This window comes from Orcinus orca, chromosome 2, assembly GCF_937001465.1.
Source record: "Orcinus orca chromosome 2, mOrcOrc1.1, whole genome shotgun sequence".
Classification (NCBI taxonomy): Eukaryota; Metazoa; Chordata; class Mammalia; order Artiodactyla; family Delphinidae; genus Orcinus; species Orcinus orca.
The window spans coordinates 93,098,768-93,117,348 of NC_064560.1; the positions used below are offsets into that span (position 1 = coordinate 93,098,768).

Sequence of the window (18,581 nt, forward strand, 5' to 3'; positions counted from 1 at the left end):
CATACTCTTGTCTGGATTGTCAAGTTCCTTCTGAAATAATCTGTTAGTAACTATGTTATGTCTCAAGCAACTAGAACAGTGTGTGGCACAAGAGAAGATACTCAGTTAAGAATTTGTTGAATGAATTATTTTAGTATTGGAGAGGCAGTATAAAGTAGTTGCTCTGGACCCAAACTGTCTGGGGTTAGCAAACCTGACTTTGCTATTTGACTATCTGTGCTGTCTCCCTGTACCTCAGTTTCTTCCCTTGTAAAATGAAGATAATGATGTCTTCATAAGATTGTTGTGAAGCTTAAATTTACTTAGTGTTCAGTAAATAATGTGTTATAGCCATTGCTGCCCTTAGAATGTTTTAATTTATGTATTTGAGTCCCCCCACTGTCCTAGAATTAGGGAATGAATAAACAAACCAACTAATCCTGGGTTTTAAAATGAAAGACAAATTCCTAGCTTTTGAGAATGTCTTGGCGAGCTAACCATTAGTCTTTCTTGCAGCTCCAGCATTTGGTGTTCTGTCACAAATTTGAAATTGGCATTAATGATGATTAGCATTTCTTAATTGTTCTACTTAATTAGTTTTTTAAATTCCTGCACACTTTTCTTATTAATAACACTGTTTAAACTCTAGGAATGCCCTTTATTTATGCTTAGTCTTCATATAGCCTATCCTGTAGCATTAACCAGCCTTTCCTATTATGGATTAAGGTGTGAGGGTGATAGCTCTGCTGATATTGTGCTTTTTATTAATTTGGGAGATAAACTGAAGTATGTTGCAGAGAAAGATTGAACAACGGGGTAGAATGGGGAAACTGGAAATATTCCCACTTCAGAGTCAAACTTGCACGTTATCCTTTCACTCCTTGGCTTAAAATAAATTCTGAGAATATTGGACACTCATAATCAAATGTAATTTCAGTAAACACAGTCTGGAGGCAATATAAGTCATTAAAAATGATCGATGCCTCTGCCTTCTTCCATTATTGTAAACAATTGGGACTTGTTTACTTAAAATCTTTTTTATGGCAATCACTGTTCAATTTTTCATAAGCCTTTCCTTTTACTTTAACGTCTCATTTTTTTCTGAACACCAGAACTGTCTATATAAGCTTGGCAAATTTGATAGAAGTAGTGTTTGTTTTGGTTTGTTTGTTTTTATCTCTGAACTTGCTGTTGCATTTGTAGATTTTCCCAGTCTTGCTAAATCTTGATTATGTGAAACTAGTCAGTTTTTCTTATAAACGTTTATTTTGAACAGAAGTTATCAATATTCATTCTTCTTCACTATCCCTTTGAAAATACTAAATAAACTAGTTTTTCTTTTAAAGTCTGAGTTGCCAAAGGAAACTTCTTACTAATAAACTAATTTCAAAGAAAAATGGAAAACCTAATATATCAGTCTTTTTTTAGAAACTAATGCCATAGAATGACTGTGCTGTTGGAAAACGCTTCCTTTTTTTTTAAAGGTCACTGTCTTCTGCCACTGAGCATTTTAGTTGAGGACTCTGAAGTGCCATGTTTGTATGAGAAGAGCGTATAGATGGATGGGGAAAACGGTATAAATGATACTTAGGCTTGTTAGATAGGACTGGTTGTTATCACGAGAAAAGACATATTCCCACCCCCTTTTTGGTCACAATTGTAGTAAGTGGTATTATTTCTCTTTATAAAATAATTTGTTCTAATAAGCTCTGAGATACTCCCTATTCTTTAATCTCTCTTTTTTCCCCTGAACTTTGAAATATAATTTTATTCATACTGACTCACAACTATGCTGAAGTTGGATTTATAGGTTGTTGTTTGAACCTGTTATGGTTGGTGAATATTTTTCATTTTCTTACGCTGAGAAATGCCTGAAGATACCAATGTAACAAGGTTTTTTTTTTTTCTCCTCTGGTTAACTGACATTTTTATATTCCTACTTGACCTTTTCTTTTTTGAGGTTTTTAAAATCAAATTTCTTTTGTTTGTGAGTATTAGAAACGAAATTCAAACTAATTTACTCAAAAAAGGGAATTAGTGTTGATGGCAAGGGTACTGGGGATTTCACAGTACTGTACTTGAAGGTAGAAGTACAACCAGGCTTCATGAGGGGGAGGGGAACCAGGAACTGGAAACTCATCAGTAACTCAGGCAACTGTTTTCTCCCCACCCTGGGGCAGCATTATCTCTTCTGCCTCTCCCTACTTGTCTGCATCGTTTTTCTCTCTCTGCATGTTGTCTTTTACTACTGCGCATGGCCAAACAAGTCCTCTAACTCTTAAATTCTTAAATTCACTCATGGTTCTGTGATCCCATGCTAAACCCTGGGAAAAAATCCAGTTTGAGGCAAATGTCTATGTCTGGTCCAATCAGCTATGGCAGATGAAACCAAGGTTTTAGAGAACTTTTCAGGCCCCATTTCTATGATAGGGGAGTGCATACAGGGCATACAACTCTCAGGGGAGAGGTATGTCGGTAGGCTACATAGATACCATAAAAGGTGGTGATTGCAAAGGAATGCTAAATAACGTGAAATAAAATTAAGGTTTTCTGAAATAAAAAGGAGACCACTCATTAGCTTTATGTAGTAGTAAAGAACTTAATTTCATCCCCAGTCCATAGGTGGTTATTCTGAAAACTATAAAAATATCTCCCTTTTTCAAATAAGAGCTGATTTTTTAGCTTCTGCATATAGAATTTGAAGTTTGAATCATGCTATTTCATGAACACAAATAATCTTATATTAATATTATTATTAATACATCATGTCATTTTCTATTTAACAAACGTTTACTGACTACCTGTCCTTTTTTAGGGACTGTGCTAAAACATATTTACAGAGCTAGAGATGTAACATTGCCTACTCTCAAAGAATTCCTAATCTAGTTGAGAAGAGTAGATGTTCAAAGAAATGATTACAGTGTTAATGTGATAATTGTAATAGAGATACGTACAGGATGGTCTTAAAGTATAAGGGAAGAGAATGACAATTTCTTCTAGGGAAGGGGATCAGGAAGGGCTTCAAAGAGCATGTCTCAAATATTACACAGGAGCTGGCCATTTGAACGGGCATTCTGGCAGAAAGAACTGAATTTACAAAGGTGGTGTGGAGTTTGGTATGACTGAAGTGAATTTTACATCATTCAATTTACTGAAGCTAAAATGAAAACTTACTTTTTCATGTCTGTCCTTCACATGATAGTGCATACTTCTTTTTTCAAAGGAGGATTATAGATTTTAGAATACTCATCATTTTGTTTGTAACTGTGATGTCACTTTTGAAAATGAGTCTTCACTGATCATTTGCTTTCAGGCTCCTTTTTCAAATTTTTCTGATAGTGGTTGGTTGGTTAGTTTACTTTTATGGTTATTTTTCTCCTGTTCAAGCATAGAACTCCATACAGTGGATGACTGAAAATGCAAGGGCTTATAAAACTTATGAATATCACAGTTTTTATAAAAGTAAACAGTGAAAACAATACATAGCATAAGCCTAGTATAATTTTAAAAGATAAGTCTCTAAAAATGATCTATGTCAGTACTGAAATTACACACACAATTATTTTGTAAAATACTTTACGTCAGTTTTTTTCTCCTGTAGAGTCGTACCTACCTTTAAGCAAAAGGAGTGTGAGCAGTTGGCAGAATGCTTTTTGCTTCACTACTCTGATCAGTTGATTAATGCCTTTACTTCTCTTTTCAATTGCTTTATCCACCCATTCATGACTCCTGTTCCACAGCTGTCACAGATAACCAACCACCCAAAAAACAAAAAAAAACCCAAACCCCAAATCCAGAGGTCCATAGTTGACTGTTCTGAGAAGTGACTGAGATAGGTGAGAAGGAGAGAAAAGATGGTTGTGGCCAGCTTTGCGGTGGTGGGAGTGGTGATGGTGAGTGTGTGTGTTTCGAGTATGAGGTTGTTTTCCTGTAGCAAGCTCAAAAATGCCACTATTGTCACCCAGGTCACAAACTGTAACTGTTTCTCATCCCCTTCCACAAATCTATCAGTCTGCCTTTTGTCACTTTTATCCTTCAACTGTGCTTTTGATACTGTGTAGGAAGGAAGTGATGAGCAAAGAAAAGGCCATATGCCTCTTATTTGTTGCTTCTTTTGTTTGGAATGCCCTTCCATCTCTCCTCTATTACCCTACTCATATTTCAAGATTTAGATGATAGCTCTTTCTTTTCTGACTCCTGAAGCCCAAACTGTGTGTCCTTCTTGTGCTTTCTGTGATTACTTCTGTTATAGTCTTATCACTTACAGTGATTGTTTGTTTACTTGTCTGCCTTCTCTATTAAACTCCTGTAAGGCAAGGCCATACATAAATTATTTGTCTTTGTGTTCCCAGTGCCTGGTACAGAGCCTGGCATATGGTAAGGTTGCCATTTTGGGACTCTTGTTTGCAAACTACAGAGATCAACTTTGGTTAAAAAGAATTTATTGAAAGATATTAGTTAGCTTACAGAAATGACTGAAAGACTGGAGAACCAGACTCTGAGAACAAATAGGAAACCAACTAATCAACCTCAGGGCTAGTCCATAGCCAAAGTAATGCCACAGAAATGTCCTTTTTGTTTAAGATACCTTTGACTCCACAGGATGCTGGATGCCATTGCTGGAACACTGCCTCTGGGTACTGTATGTCACTGCCGTAAGAATGAATTTTAAACTGTCTCTGCAGCTTTAGCTCTAGAGTCAAATTCTTCATGAAAGCATCTAATTGACCAATCTATGTGCCTGGTTCCTAAATAGAAAAGCAAGTATCTGGTCTTTTCGGCTTCCATCGTTGACTCTAGGGCTTACCTTCCTTCCAAGACACACACAGTGGCAGATTTTTTAAATATAGTAAAGGAGTTCAGATGCTGGATGGTCAAAAATAAAACGCTGACGCATGTCCTTTTCAATAAACATTTGGTAAATGTTTATTAGATGAATGATTGAGAGAATCAGAGTCATAATTTCCTGTCTCTAAACCTTTACATCATCAAGTCTCAAAGTGATTATGATGCTACTTCTATAATTCAGAACAAAATCATTTCCAAACCATCAAATAAAGATAAGCAAAATCAGCAAAGTTCTGATTTCTTAAAATGATGATCCCTCATTGTTAAATTATTTAAATAAAATTATTTGAATTAAACTTTTCTTGGTGCACTTTTTTACCATAACCTAAGCACATGTTTATTTGCTTGTATGATAATCTAACACTAACTGGAGCTAGGATTTGAGCTTGGCCAAACTGATTGCCGAGCACTTAACTTCTTTTTTTATAGTGTTCATATAGTTGTATTCAGCAATGACTTAATTGAAACAAAACAACAACAAACTAATATTTTAGAGAGGTCCGTCAGAGAAATGTTTCTGCTTGCAAAAAACAAATTTTTATTTCCTAAGCCATCTTACCCATCCAATATAAGGTCTTTTTTTTTTTGCGGTACACAGGCCTCTCACTGTTGTGGCCTCTCCCGTTGCGGAGCACAGGCTCCGGACGCGCAGGCTCAGCGGTCATGGCTCACGGGCCCAGCCGCTCCGCGGCATGTGGGATCTTCCCAGACCCCGTGTCCCCTGCATCGGCAGGCGGACTCTCAACCACTGCGCCACCAGGGAAGCCCCAATATAAGGTCTTATTACAACTACTTTGGAACACTGTTTAGCATTATGTACCAAAGTTGGGTATACATTGACCCTGTATCCTAGCACTTATATTTGTAGGTATTTTTGGCAAATGCATGCATTTGTGCATCAAAAAACATGTACAATAATTTACACATGACTTTGTAATTATTTATAATACCCTAACATTGGAAACAAGCCAAATGTCTATTAACAATGGAATGGATACATAAGATTATGATATTTTCAAAATGAAAAACTATACAGAAGTGAAAATGAACAAACTGCTACACATACGAGTATGACTGAATCTCAAAAACATATTGTAGAGTGAAAAAAACTGGACCATACACATACTGTAAGAATCCTTCCACGTTCCATTTATATATATAAAGTTCAGAAACAGACAAAACTAGTTCAAGATAGTGGTTCTTTTGGGGAAGGTTGAAGGGGGATTGGGGACTTCCAGTTACTGATACTGTTCTATTTCTTGACCTGAGAGGTATTTGTAATGGTGGTATTGTGTTTACTTTCCTAGAGTTGTACTTACCTATATGTATATGTTAATTAAAAAGTAAAAACAAACAAAAAACCCCCGAACAGACTTGTGTATGGATTAGCTTGGGGAGCATGGCTCAGTGACCCCCCTAAAGTTGTATGTAAAGTTCTATCTGAATATCTGTATGTGTATTTTAAGGGAGAGAAGACCCATAGCATTAATCAGATTCTCAAAGAGGTTCATGACCCCAAAAAAGTTAGAACCCACATCACCAAAGCCTGCATATTCAGAAAAATCATTGTTAAACATATTATTATGGAAAGCTTAATAAGAGATAAATCCTTGTCTCTGTGATCTGGTCCTCTATGTTTTGGATCCCATCCTCTCATACTTTCTCAAGGCTTTTACAGTTATCTTTCTTTTCTTCATCCTCATTTTCCATCTCTGCTGGATGATTGCCCTTGGCATACCCCCCCTTTAATTTTGTTTATTTATTTTAAAAAGTCCTCTGTTGATTCCATGTCTTCTCAAGTTACCATTCCATCTCCCTGCTCCCCTCTACATCGAAACTTCTGCAAAGGGTTATGTATACTTCCTCACCCCGCATTCTCTCCTCAGCTCATTCCAGTTGGGCTTTCTTCTTACTAACACTTCACTGGAATGGGTCTTCTCTAGGTCACAGTGATTTGAGTTTTGCTGAAACCAGTGGCTAAATAGCTCTTTTTGGGAGCAAGTAGGGTGAGGGCTCCTCAAGTATAGAGAATTGATTTAATCATATTTCTGATTTCATGGTTCATTTTCGTCATTGGCCTGTGTGGGGGCCTGCTTTAATTTTATTTTATCTTCTTTTACCCTCCATCTTCACTCCCATTCCCTTTCCCCCATACATATCTACTTTAATATGTTTACTTAGCATGTCATCCTGGATATATTTTTCAAAACTATAGTGCTGTTTTAGGTATGTATTTTTAATTTATATAAATGATATTTTGCTTTAGATTCCTTTTTGTTTTATACTATTTTAATTCAACACTACATTTTAAAAAATTATCTATGTTGCTATGTTTACATCTATTATCGTTGCTTCTGACTGTTACATGATATTCAAATCATGGCATCTGCCACATTTTAAAATGATTCCTTTACTTATGGACACCTTGATTTGTCTATTCATTCATTCAACAAATTGACCACATACTATTCTTCAGGCACTGTTCTAGGCGCTGGTTATATAGCAGTGACTAAAATGGAAAAATTCCTACCCTTTTTGAACTTCCTAATCTTGAGGAAAGAGAGAGAGATAATAAATGAAATGAATATGTATAATATGTAGCATGTTAGATAGTGAAAAGGAATAAGGTGGGAAAATTAAAACAAGGAAAGAGCAAATATGAAGTACTGGGTGTGGGAAATTGTTGAAATTTTAAAATAGGGTGGTCATGGAAAGCCTCACGGAGAAGGTGACTTTTTAGAAGGAAGGACCTGAAGATGCAGCTGGCTCAGCTGGCATCCGAGAAGGCTATTCCAGGCAGAGAGAGCAGCAAGGATAAAAAGGCCCTGAGGCTGGAACATGCCTGGTTTGTTCAAGGATCAGTAAGAAGACTGGCATGTTACCTCCAAGAGTACTTTCTAAGAGTTTTTTAAGTATATCTCTTACTATTATATTAAGACTTATTCCTGCCATCTTATTCTGTGTTTTCTATTTACACTAATTTTTTTCCCCTTTCTTTCTCTTTTCCAATTTCTGAGGATAAATAATTTTTTGTGCCAGTTTGAAAATTATGTATTCTGTTTTTATTCTTCTACTGGTTACCCTTTACTTAGATTCTTATTTATATTTATAAACTTTTAAGCTTATTGATTATATATATCTTCCTCCTGAATAAAGCATGTAATCTTACTTAGTAGGCTCTCCCTCCTCTCTGCCCCTACAATGTTAGCATTCTCTAGTCTTTTAATACTCAGGATTATTATGGGTATACTACACTTTTTTTTCCTCTTCTTCTTTTTCCTTCTTCATTCCCTCCCCCCACTTCCATTGTTTAATTAGCAATAGTGAACCTTTATTTACGCACCCTTTCTTGCCATATCTTATCGAGTCCCCTAGATTTATAACCTTTAGACCAATAGTTTGAGTTTTTATTTGTTTGTTTAGCTGCTTTCTTGGCAAGCCATCTGAGTACTTATATTCCTAAGAATATCTTTATTTCATCCTTGTATTTAAATAATAGTTTAACCATATATTAAACTTCATTTTTTACAACATTTGAAAATATTACTCCATTATCTTACTAATTGGAAGTCTGGAGTCAGATTTTTTTTTGGTAGATGAACTACTTTTTCTTTCTGGGGATTTTTAGAATTTTTTCTTTGAGATGTTCTAAGACTTCCTTATAAGGTGTCTAGGTATTTTTTTCTTATCTGTTATACCAAACTGACATCTTATGTCTTTAATTCTTGGAAATTCTTGGTCATTATTTCTCTAGTATTTCCTCATCTCTGTTTTTTCCTCACATTCTGGAAGCCCTATTATTTAGATATTGGCTCTGTTTTTCCTAGCCTCCATATGTGTTCAGAACTAATTCTTTTAGTTTTTTTCCTTTTAAATACACTTTATTTTTTAGAGCAGTTTTAGATTCACAGCAAAATTGAGCAGAAACTACAGAGAGTTTCCATATACTGCTGCCGCCACAAAAACAGTTTCCTCCACTGTCAACATCCCACACCAGAGTGGTACATTTGTTATAATCCATGAACCTACACTGACACATCATTATCACCAAAGTCCATAGTTTATATTAGGGTTCCTTCTTTGTGTTGTACATTCTGTGGTTTTTGACAAATGTATAACATATATCTGCCATTGTAGTATCATACAGAATAGTTTCACTGCCTTAAAAATCCTCTGTGCTTATTAAGCTATTTATCCCTTCTTCCTAACTTGCTGGCAGCTGCTGATCTTTTTACTGTTTTCATAGTTTTGTCTTTTCCAGAATGTCATATAGTTGAAATTATATAGTATAAAGCCTTTTTAGATTGGCTTTTTTCACTTGGTAATATGCATGTAAAGTTCTTCCATGTCTTTTCATGGCTTGATAGCTCATTTCATCATAGAACTGAATAATATTCCATTGTCTGGATGTACCACAGTTAATTTATCCATTCACCTACTGAAGAACATTTTAGTTCCTTTCAAGTGTGGCAGTTATGAATAAAGCTGTTGTAAACATCGTGTGCAGGTTTTTGTGTGGACGTGTTTCCAACTCATTTGGGTAAATACTGGGAAGCGTGATTGATGGGTCATATGGTAAGAGTATGCTTAGTTTTGCAAGAAACTGCCAAACTGTCTCCCACAGTGACTATATGATTCATCTTGCATTCCCACCAGCAATGAGTGAGAGTTCCTGCCACCCCAGATTCTTGCCATTATTTGGTGTTGTCAGTGTCCTGGATTTGGGCCATTCTAATAGGAGTGTGATGATTTCTCATTGTTATTTTACTTTGCATTTCCCTCATGATATATGATGTGGAGCATCTTTTCATGTGTTTACTTGCCATCTGTATATCTTCTTTAGTGAGGTATCTGTTCAGGTCTTTTGCCCATTTTTTAATTGGGTGGTTAATTTTCTTATTGTCAAGTTTCAAGTGTTCTTTATTTATTTTGGATAACAGTCCTATATCAGATACATCTTTTGCAAATATTTCCTTTGTCTGTGGGTTGTCTTCTTATTCTTTTAAGCCTCCATATTTTTTTTTTTTTTTTTTTTTTTTTTTGCGGTACGCGGGCCTCTCTCACCGTTGTGGCCTCTCCCGTTGCGGAGCACAGGCTCCAGACGCGCAGACTCAGCGGCCACGGCTCACGGGTCCAGCAGCTCCGCGGCATATGGGATCCTCCCGGACCAGGGCACGAACCCGTGTACCCTGCATCGGCAGGCGGACTCTCAACCACTGCGCCACCAGGGAAGCCCAAGCCTCCATATTTTTAAACTTTTATAATATATATTTTCAATTGCTTTATACCTTCTTACTATCTCATTCTGATCATCTACTCATTGATTTTATTTTCAACTATACTCATTTTTTCCCTCATATCAAATATAATCAACTATATTTATATTCATTTTGTTATTTAACCTATCTGACTTAGAATTTCAATTATTTTATTTTTAATACCCAGTATCTGTAGTTGATTCTTCATTGTTCCTTATTATTTTCCTAATATCCTACTTTAGTTTCCTGAAGATGTTTGTCCTGCTTATTTAAGAAATATGTTTGGTCTGGACCAAAAATTCTGTTTCCTCTGGGATAGGTTGTTCTGTTCTTGGCCTTTTTTTTTCTTTAACCCCTCTTTTGTATTCCTGCAGTGTTTATTTTTTTCTTTTCTGGAACCCATATTCACTTGAGACTGTCAACTACCTTGACTGATAATATGTACAGGCAAAGTCCCAGGTTCAAATTTATGCCTTCCTGCTGAATTTATAATAGAGAATAAGTATGTGTGTGGGCAGAGAAGTAGGTTTAGGTCTAAAGGTGGAGATATGCCAGAGAAGTAGTTCTGGTTTGGCTATTAGATGTGCAGGTAGAGATATCATGCAGGCATTTTATTTTATTTTATTTTATTTTTTGCGGTACGCGGGCCTCTCACTGTTGTGGCCTCTCCCGTTGCGGAGCACAGGCTCCGGACGCGCAGGCTCAGCGGCCATGGCTCACGGGCCCAGCCGCTCCGCGGCATGTGGGATCTTCCCAGACCGGGGCACGAACCCATGTCCCCTGCATCGGTAGGCGGACTCTCAACCACTGTGCCACCAGGGAAGCCCCATGCAGGCATTTTGGATCTCAGTAGAGAGTCATGGTTGGTGATGTAAATTTGAAAGTGAGCAGCAGTTAGTGGAACTAAAAATTTTCCTGGGAATAAGAAGAAAGAGAAGGTCCTGAAGTTTGGTTTGATGGCTGAAAGAAGGTTAAGGGAGTTTAAAGAATAGAAGTGTATCTAGGGCTGGTCCTGGCCATCAGAATGTTTAGAAGGAGCAATGTGTCATCTAGCCTCACCAACCTGATCTGCTTTATCTTTGTCAAATCTGGGTCATTGATTCAGGCTTCTGTGGAATAGTCTACATGGTATGTAGTAGCAAGAGACCTGGGATAAGGAGTTTTAGGCCCTGCTCTGCTAGTGATGAACTGTGCTATTTGGGCAAGTCCTATTTACCTTTTTACCTTTTTTACTCTAAAACTTCTATGAATCTTTAAGGAGGTATGGTTATAAATAATCTAGACCAACAGTGTGACTAAAAAATATATGTATGTTCTTGAGATGTTTCACCAAAATAGAATTAGTTAATAAGAGTACAATTAGGGCTTCCCTGGTGGCGCAGTGGTTGAGAGTTCGCCTGCCGATGCAGGGGACACGGGTTCGTGCCCCGATCCGGGAAGATCCCACGTGCCGCGGAGCGGCTAGGCCTGTGAGCCATGGCCGCTGAGCCTGCGCGTCCGGAGCCTGCGCGTCCGGAGCCTGTGCTTTGCAATGGGAGAGGCCACAACAGTGAGAGGCCCGCCTACCGAAGAAAAAAAAAAGAGTACAATTAGTTTTAAGTACTGATGGATTACTTTTCAGAAAAATTGTTCTAATTCATGGTGCCATTAGCAATTTTTTTGTCAAATATTTATTTATTTATTTATTTGGGCTGCACCAGGTCTTAGTTGCCGCATGTGGGATCTTCATTGCGGCATGCGGAATTCTTAGTTGCAGCATGCAAACTCTCCGTTGTGGCATGCATGTGGGCTCTAGTTCCCTGACCAGGGATCAAATTCGGGCCCCCTGCACTGAAAGCATAGAGTCTTACCCACTGCACCACCAGGGAGGTCCCAACAATTTTTTAAAATGTTTTATTTATTTATTTGGCTGTGCCAGGTCTTAGTTGCAGCACGTGAGATCTTTAGTTGGGGCACATGGGATCTTTTAGTTACAGCATGCGGGATCTTTTAGTTGTAGCATGAAGGCTCTTAGTTGCAGCATGCGGGATCTAGTTCCCTGATACCCGGGCCCCCTGCGTTGGGAGCAAGGAGTCTTAATCACTGGACCACCAGGAAAGTCCCCCACTGACAGTTTTTAAGTGTGCTTATTTCTTGACAGCACTACAGCATTGGGTTTAATGTTTTTTTCCATATTTGTTAATTTACTGGACATGATGTAAAACCTTGAAGTTTAATTTCTGTAATTATTTGCAAGCCTATCAATTTTTCCAAGTATTTGGGTTTTCTTGTGTATGAACTATTTGTTTGTAGTCTTTGATCGTCTAGTAAATCCTACAGATTAAAAAATTGTATCAGTCATTATTAAGTGGGAGAATAACAGATGTCTCAAAGTTGTTTTCAAGTATTAATTCTCAAAGTTCTTTTCAGGTGCTTATTAACAAATAAATATGTTACTTGTTACAGTTTGTGGGGAAAAGTGGATTTTAAGCCTTTAAAAGGCTTAAAGTACTGTATTTAAATAGGTGGTGAAATGAAATAGTTAAGAAAGTGAGATGTTCAACATTAACCAAATGAGAGAACTATAAATCTTGATACCTACTTTTCAAGAAAGGTGATATTTTTAATCAATGAATCTCATTTGTATTATATGTTAATATAACTGAATTTTAGATTACTTGTCTTCTGAAAATGTATTTTTAATCACCCCAGTGAGTATTATTTCAAGTAACCATGAAATGGAGAAGAAAAACCAGATATTTTATGTTTAAGAGAAGCTTTTGGGAACATCCCATTGGTGGCAACAATTCATTTTAGATACTAGCTAACAAATGTTTATGATGATTCAGGGGACTTCCCTGGTGGTCCAGTGGTTAAGAATCCACCTTCCAATGAAGGGGACGTGGGTTCAATCCCTGGTCAGGGAACTAGGATCCCACATGCCATGGGGCAACTGAGCCCACACACTCTGGAGCCCGAGTGCCACAACTAGAGGGCCTGCGCACCACAACTGCTGAGCCTGTGCACTCTGGAGCCCGTACGCCACAACTAGAGAGAAACCTGCATGCTGCAACAAAGGTCCTACATGCCACAACTAAGACCCAACGCAGCCAAATAAATAAATAAATAAATAAATAAAAATAAATACTAAAAAGTTAACTCCTATCAACACATTAAAAAATGTTTATGATAATTCGAAGAGGAGGCAAGAACTTTGCGATGTGGGAGTGGTATTCATATGGGAAATTAAGTTAAAAAAAAAAAAAGATGGTGCAAGAGACAAAATTTAAAACCAGACTTCCCTCTCACTCTAGACTGGTAAGCATCATATATTTGCATTTCATATATAGTATTGAATATGAACAGATTTTCAGTATGAGACTGGTAGTTGTTTATAGGGAATTGTTTATAGGAATGATAAATTTAATAGTTTCTTTATTTAAAAAGAACGTAAATAGCATTAAAAATTCTCCAGGGCTTCCCTGGTGACACAGTGGTTAAGAATCTGCCTGCCAATGCAGGGGACACAGGTTCGAGCCCTGGTTTGGGAAGATCCCACATTGCCGCGGAGCAACTAAGCCAGTGTGCCACAACTACTAAGCCTGCGCTCTAGAGCCTGTGAGCCACAACTGCTGAGCCCACAAGCCACAACTGCTGAAGCCTGCATGCCTAGAGCCCATGCTCCACAACAAGAGAAGCCACCGCAAAGAGAAGCCCACACACCGCAACGAAGAGTAGCTCCCACTCACCACAGCTAGAGAAAACCCTCGTGCAGCAATGAAGACCTAACACAGCCTAAAGTAAATAAATTAATTAAAAAAAAATTCTCTGGATACAATTTCCCCATACCTCTCTAACCATTTCTCACTTTTCTCCATCCCATTTCTGCACTATTTTTTTACTCATCTTTTTTTATTACTTTTCTTGCCATATCTCTTTGTTCAACTTCTTTCATTTTCTGTTTTACTATTTTCTCTGATTTTTAGTCATTCATTCTTTTTCTTACCTGCCAATTGCCCCACTTTCTTCAGCCAGTTTAACTTCTCCCACTTACCTGTTAACTTTTTTTGTCCATCAAAGCCCACATTCATGAATTAACACACAGGGCTCCCCAAGGACTTACTTTCTTCTCTTTCATTCTTGAATTGCAGTATGGTATAGAAGAACTCCAAATTAAAAGCTATGAGAGTTGAGTCATAAATTGATGTATTTGGTCTTAGGCAAGCTGTTTAATGTTTATGCCTCAATTTCTTCATTTAAAAAGGATTGAAACTAAATCTCCAAGGAGCCTCCTAGCTCTGCAATCCTATGATTCTGTGGTGTCTTAACTTTCACATGTTTTTTCTACTATGCTGACCTCATTTATTTAATAAATATTTATACACCTACCATGTATTTATAACGCCTATAATTTATGTGAGGAATCAAAAGAAATAAAAGACAGAGTTCCTGCCTTTTAATTGTTTATAGTCTGTCTGGAGAGACAAGAGGTATCTGCATATTAACCTTCAGTTATTTCTAGTCTGTTCCTGTTCTTTCTACACCAGATCCATTTCTCAAGGGAATACCAGCTATTTTATTTTCTTTATTTTTTAAAATATCAGTTTTACAGGTTTTGTTTTGTTTTGTTTTGTTTTTCCGGTGGCCACGCCTCACAGCATGTGGGCTCTTAGTTCCCCGACCAGGGATGGAACCTGCTCCCTCTGCATTGGAAGCTCAGAGTCTTAACCACTGGACCACTGGGGAAGTCCCTGCTACCTTAGTTCAAACCTAATTTCTGGGGGAGGGGCAGGTTTACCTCTGAACACAGTAAAAGACTCATTTTTATTTTCTTATACATGTAGGAATCCCCACTGTAGTTGTTCTGTAGCATTATTTTATGTTGTCCTCTTGATTCCAGTCTGGAATTTATTCATGATAGGAAAATTTATCTCAGAACCAAGGGGATTGATTTTTATTGTGATTTAGTAGATGATCACTCTCTGTCCCTATCTTTGTGTGCATACGTATGTCTGTGCATTTATGTTTGTATAATCATATTCAAATGTAGTGTTCCAGATGGCTGAGTGAATGTGACCAACAAGTCTTTCCACACGTATATGCTTTTTTCTCTGGTTTGTTTCTGCACCTGTGTTGTAAGGGGGTATTGCTTTTAGAGAGTTGTCTTTTCCTTTCATTGGCCCTATGTGCTCTCTGGTAAAAATATACCACTCCAGAGATTAGGGACAGTGGGGGGAGGACAGGAGGGAAGTGGGCGTACTTATAAAAGGTCTACACTGGGACTTCCCTGGTGGTCCAGTGGTTAAGACTCTGCACTCCCAATACAGGGGGCCCCGGTTCGATTCCTGGTCAGGGAACTAGATCCTGCGTGCCACAACTAAAAAAGATCCCGCATGCCGCAATGAAGATCCTGCATGCGGCAGCAAAGATCCCGCATGCCACAACTAAGACCCGGCACAGCCAAATAAATAAATATTTTAAATAAATAATTAAATAAAAAATAAACGGTCAGCACTAAGGATCCTTGTGATGGAACTGTTCTGTATCCTGACTTTGGTGATAAGTACATGTAGCAACACGTAATAAAATTGTATAGAACTAAGTACACACACACACACAAACACATATACACAAATGAATACAAGTAAAATTGGGGAAAACAGAATAAGATAGGGGAATTGCATCAATGTCAATATCCCTACTGTGATTGTACTATAATTTTGCAAGATGTTACAATTGGGAGAAACTGGGTAAAAAGTATACCAGATCTCTATTATTTTTTTCAACTGAATATGAATCTACAATTATTTCAAAATAAAAAGTTCAATTAAAAATAATAGCAATTTAAAGGGGTCTGTGCTGAAAGATAATTTAACATATATAGCTGCAGGAAGCACATTGACGTATCACTTTGAGGAGCATGACTTTCCATTTACATCAAAGGATGCTCTGCTAAATAGATTTATGCATTTTTTATTGCAAGTTTTCTTATGCATGTATGGAAAGTGAAGCAGTAGCTGTGATGTGTTGTCTCCATTAACAGAAGAACTTTGTAAACACTTAAGTGATGCCAGTTTTATATCAGTCTCATCTTCTGTGTACTGGGAAATCAGTTAATTCTAATAATGGGTCAATTTTTTCATACAATTCATGGAATCAAAGTAAAGGTTTTGGAAGTTCATGCTGTCAAAGAGGAAACATTGCATATTGTGAATGCTGCTGTAAATCTAAAACTTTCAACATTGAACAAAATACTTTTTTTTAAAATAAATTAATTTTATTTATTTATTTTTGGCTGCGTTGAGTCTTTGTTGCTGCACGCGGGCTTTCTCTAGTTGCGGTGGGCAGGAGCTCCTCTTCAGTGCAGTGCTCGGGCTTCTCACTGCGGTGGCTTTTCTTGTTGCGGAGCACGGGCTCTAGGCGCGCGGGCTTCAGTAGTTGTGGCTCGTGGGCTCAGTAGTTGTGGCTCGCAGGCTCTAGAGTGTAGGCTCAGCAGTTGTGGTGCACGGGCTTAGTTGCTCTGTGGCATGTGGGATCTTCCCGGACCGGGGCTCGAACCTGTGTCTCCTGCATTGACAGGCAGATTCTTAACCACTGTGCCACCAGGGAAGCCCCATTGCTTTGTTTATTGAGTAACAAACAAATATTAAGTTTAGTGGAGCACAGAGTCATGGTCAAAAACAAAATGTTTGTACTATATTAAGAAACTCAATGTAGCAGAAAATTTATTTGGAATTGGTTATATACTACATTCACAATTCATGATTGCATCAAAACAAGCCTGATATTCTATCAATAAAATAGGAGCTGTAGTTTTCAAAATTTGCAAGTGTTTTTACATACATAGAGTGTTTCAGCTAGAACATTTTTGTGATAATCTGATGGTGAATTTAAAAAATGTTTCAGCAGGTCAATATTTACATTGTTTCTTTGCTGCCTGTCAGCAATAAGATTTTAGAAATATTTGAAAAATATATGTACCACTCCATATTTACTGACTGAAAATACTCAGTGAATCTGAGGTGGAGTGTTATCCTAGTTTTTTAAACATATATATCTATTTTAACCATTTTTAGCAATCTAAAATGTAATAAGATTGTACTTACGTTACTTCTCATTCATTCTTTTCACCCTCCATTCCATTCTAAGACACTTTAATCAAATCTTGACTCAAATGATTTTGGCCTTTTCCCCACTCCGCTCCTACTTCCCAGACACACACCAAGCACCAACCAAGTTAGGTAAATCTGGTGTCTGCTGTTGTTGCTATTTCCCCATTATTAGTGGATATTCAGTATTGGATAAAGCTATGGTTTCTTCCTCTTGTGCTCGTGCTTATATTTTTCTTCTAGGAATGAGATACTATACATAATGCCTAAGAAATAGGCATGTTTTTCTTTCTCCTTGTTCCTGTACACATTTAGTCTTTTGTGCCCTTACTTATTTTTTGTTTTCCCTCTTTGTCCCCCTTATTTGCTTTTTTTTTTTTTTTTTAAAGTAGTATCTATTCTGGACTGAAATGTGTTTTCTAGAGGAGCTGGTATATGAAAATTACTTGTTGACTCTTTAACCATATGAAAACAATATATGCAACCATTTTGTTTGAAAATTATCATTGTTAACAGGACTTTTAAGTATCCACAGGCATCTTAGGGGGAAATATTTGATTGGAATTAATTTAAGCTTAATTCTTATTCTTTTTAATACAGTATTTCTCAAACTCCAAGGCTTGCAGAATTCACAAATTGAGATCTGGCATCATTTTCAGAGAGAGACTTTCAGTAATGTGTAAGTAGTTTTTTTTTTTTTCATTTCGATTTGTTTTTATTAGCTGTTTTCTGTATAAACATAGTGAAATGTTAATTTACTAGATCTCTTAATAAGAATTTGGCATATATTCACCAAGTAACGATTATGAGTAACAAGTGACACAAAATAACTTACTGAAAGGAGATGCTTTAAGTGTGCCCTGGATCAGTATTAACTGAACACCATTTATTAGAAACAGCATCTCCAAATATAAAGAATACTGGTTTAAGGGACCTGAGTTCTTGTCCAGGCTCTACCACTAACTAGCTGGGTCTCCTTAAGTAAGCCATCTTCTGTGCTTTAGTTTCTTTGGCTATAAAATAAAGGATAAGACTATCACTAAGGAAAAGATCCTTCCCCTTTAAAGGTCTATTATTCCTATCTTAATTTTTTTTAATATAAATTGTCAATCTTTCAAAAAGGAACCTTCAAATTACACAGCTGTGTTTTGATTTTTTTGTTGTTGGCTTTTGCTCGGGAATAGATATTGAGAGAGGAAGTGGTTCCAGAGTAGACTAGAAGACAAATAAGTGCCCCCTTGCTTAAGAAATTTGCCCCACATAGTCCATCAATTTGGGTTACTAAAAACTTACTTTTGAAAAGTCAAGTTGGGAGATTTCCCTGGTGGTCCAGTAGTAAAGAATCCACCTTCCAATGCTGGGGATGCGGGTTCGATCCCTGGTCAGCGAACTAAGATCCCACATGCTG

The 18,581-nt window shown here is 37.2% G+C and overlaps 1 protein-coding gene across 7 annotated transcripts in view; it reads left to right on the top strand.

Moving 5' to 3' along the window:
* Positions 1-18,581, top strand: part of DENND4A (DENN domain containing 4A) — a 132,849-nt gene that overhangs the window by 11,511 nt on the left and 102,757 nt on the right. For all 7 annotated transcript variants that reach the window (XM_033439879.2, XM_033439881.2, XM_049705875.1 and 4 more), the window contains exon 2: positions 17,774-17,852. The gene's annotated coding sequence lies outside the window, so the exon portion shown is untranslated. The remainder of the gene's footprint in view (positions 1-17,773; positions 17,853-18,581) is intronic.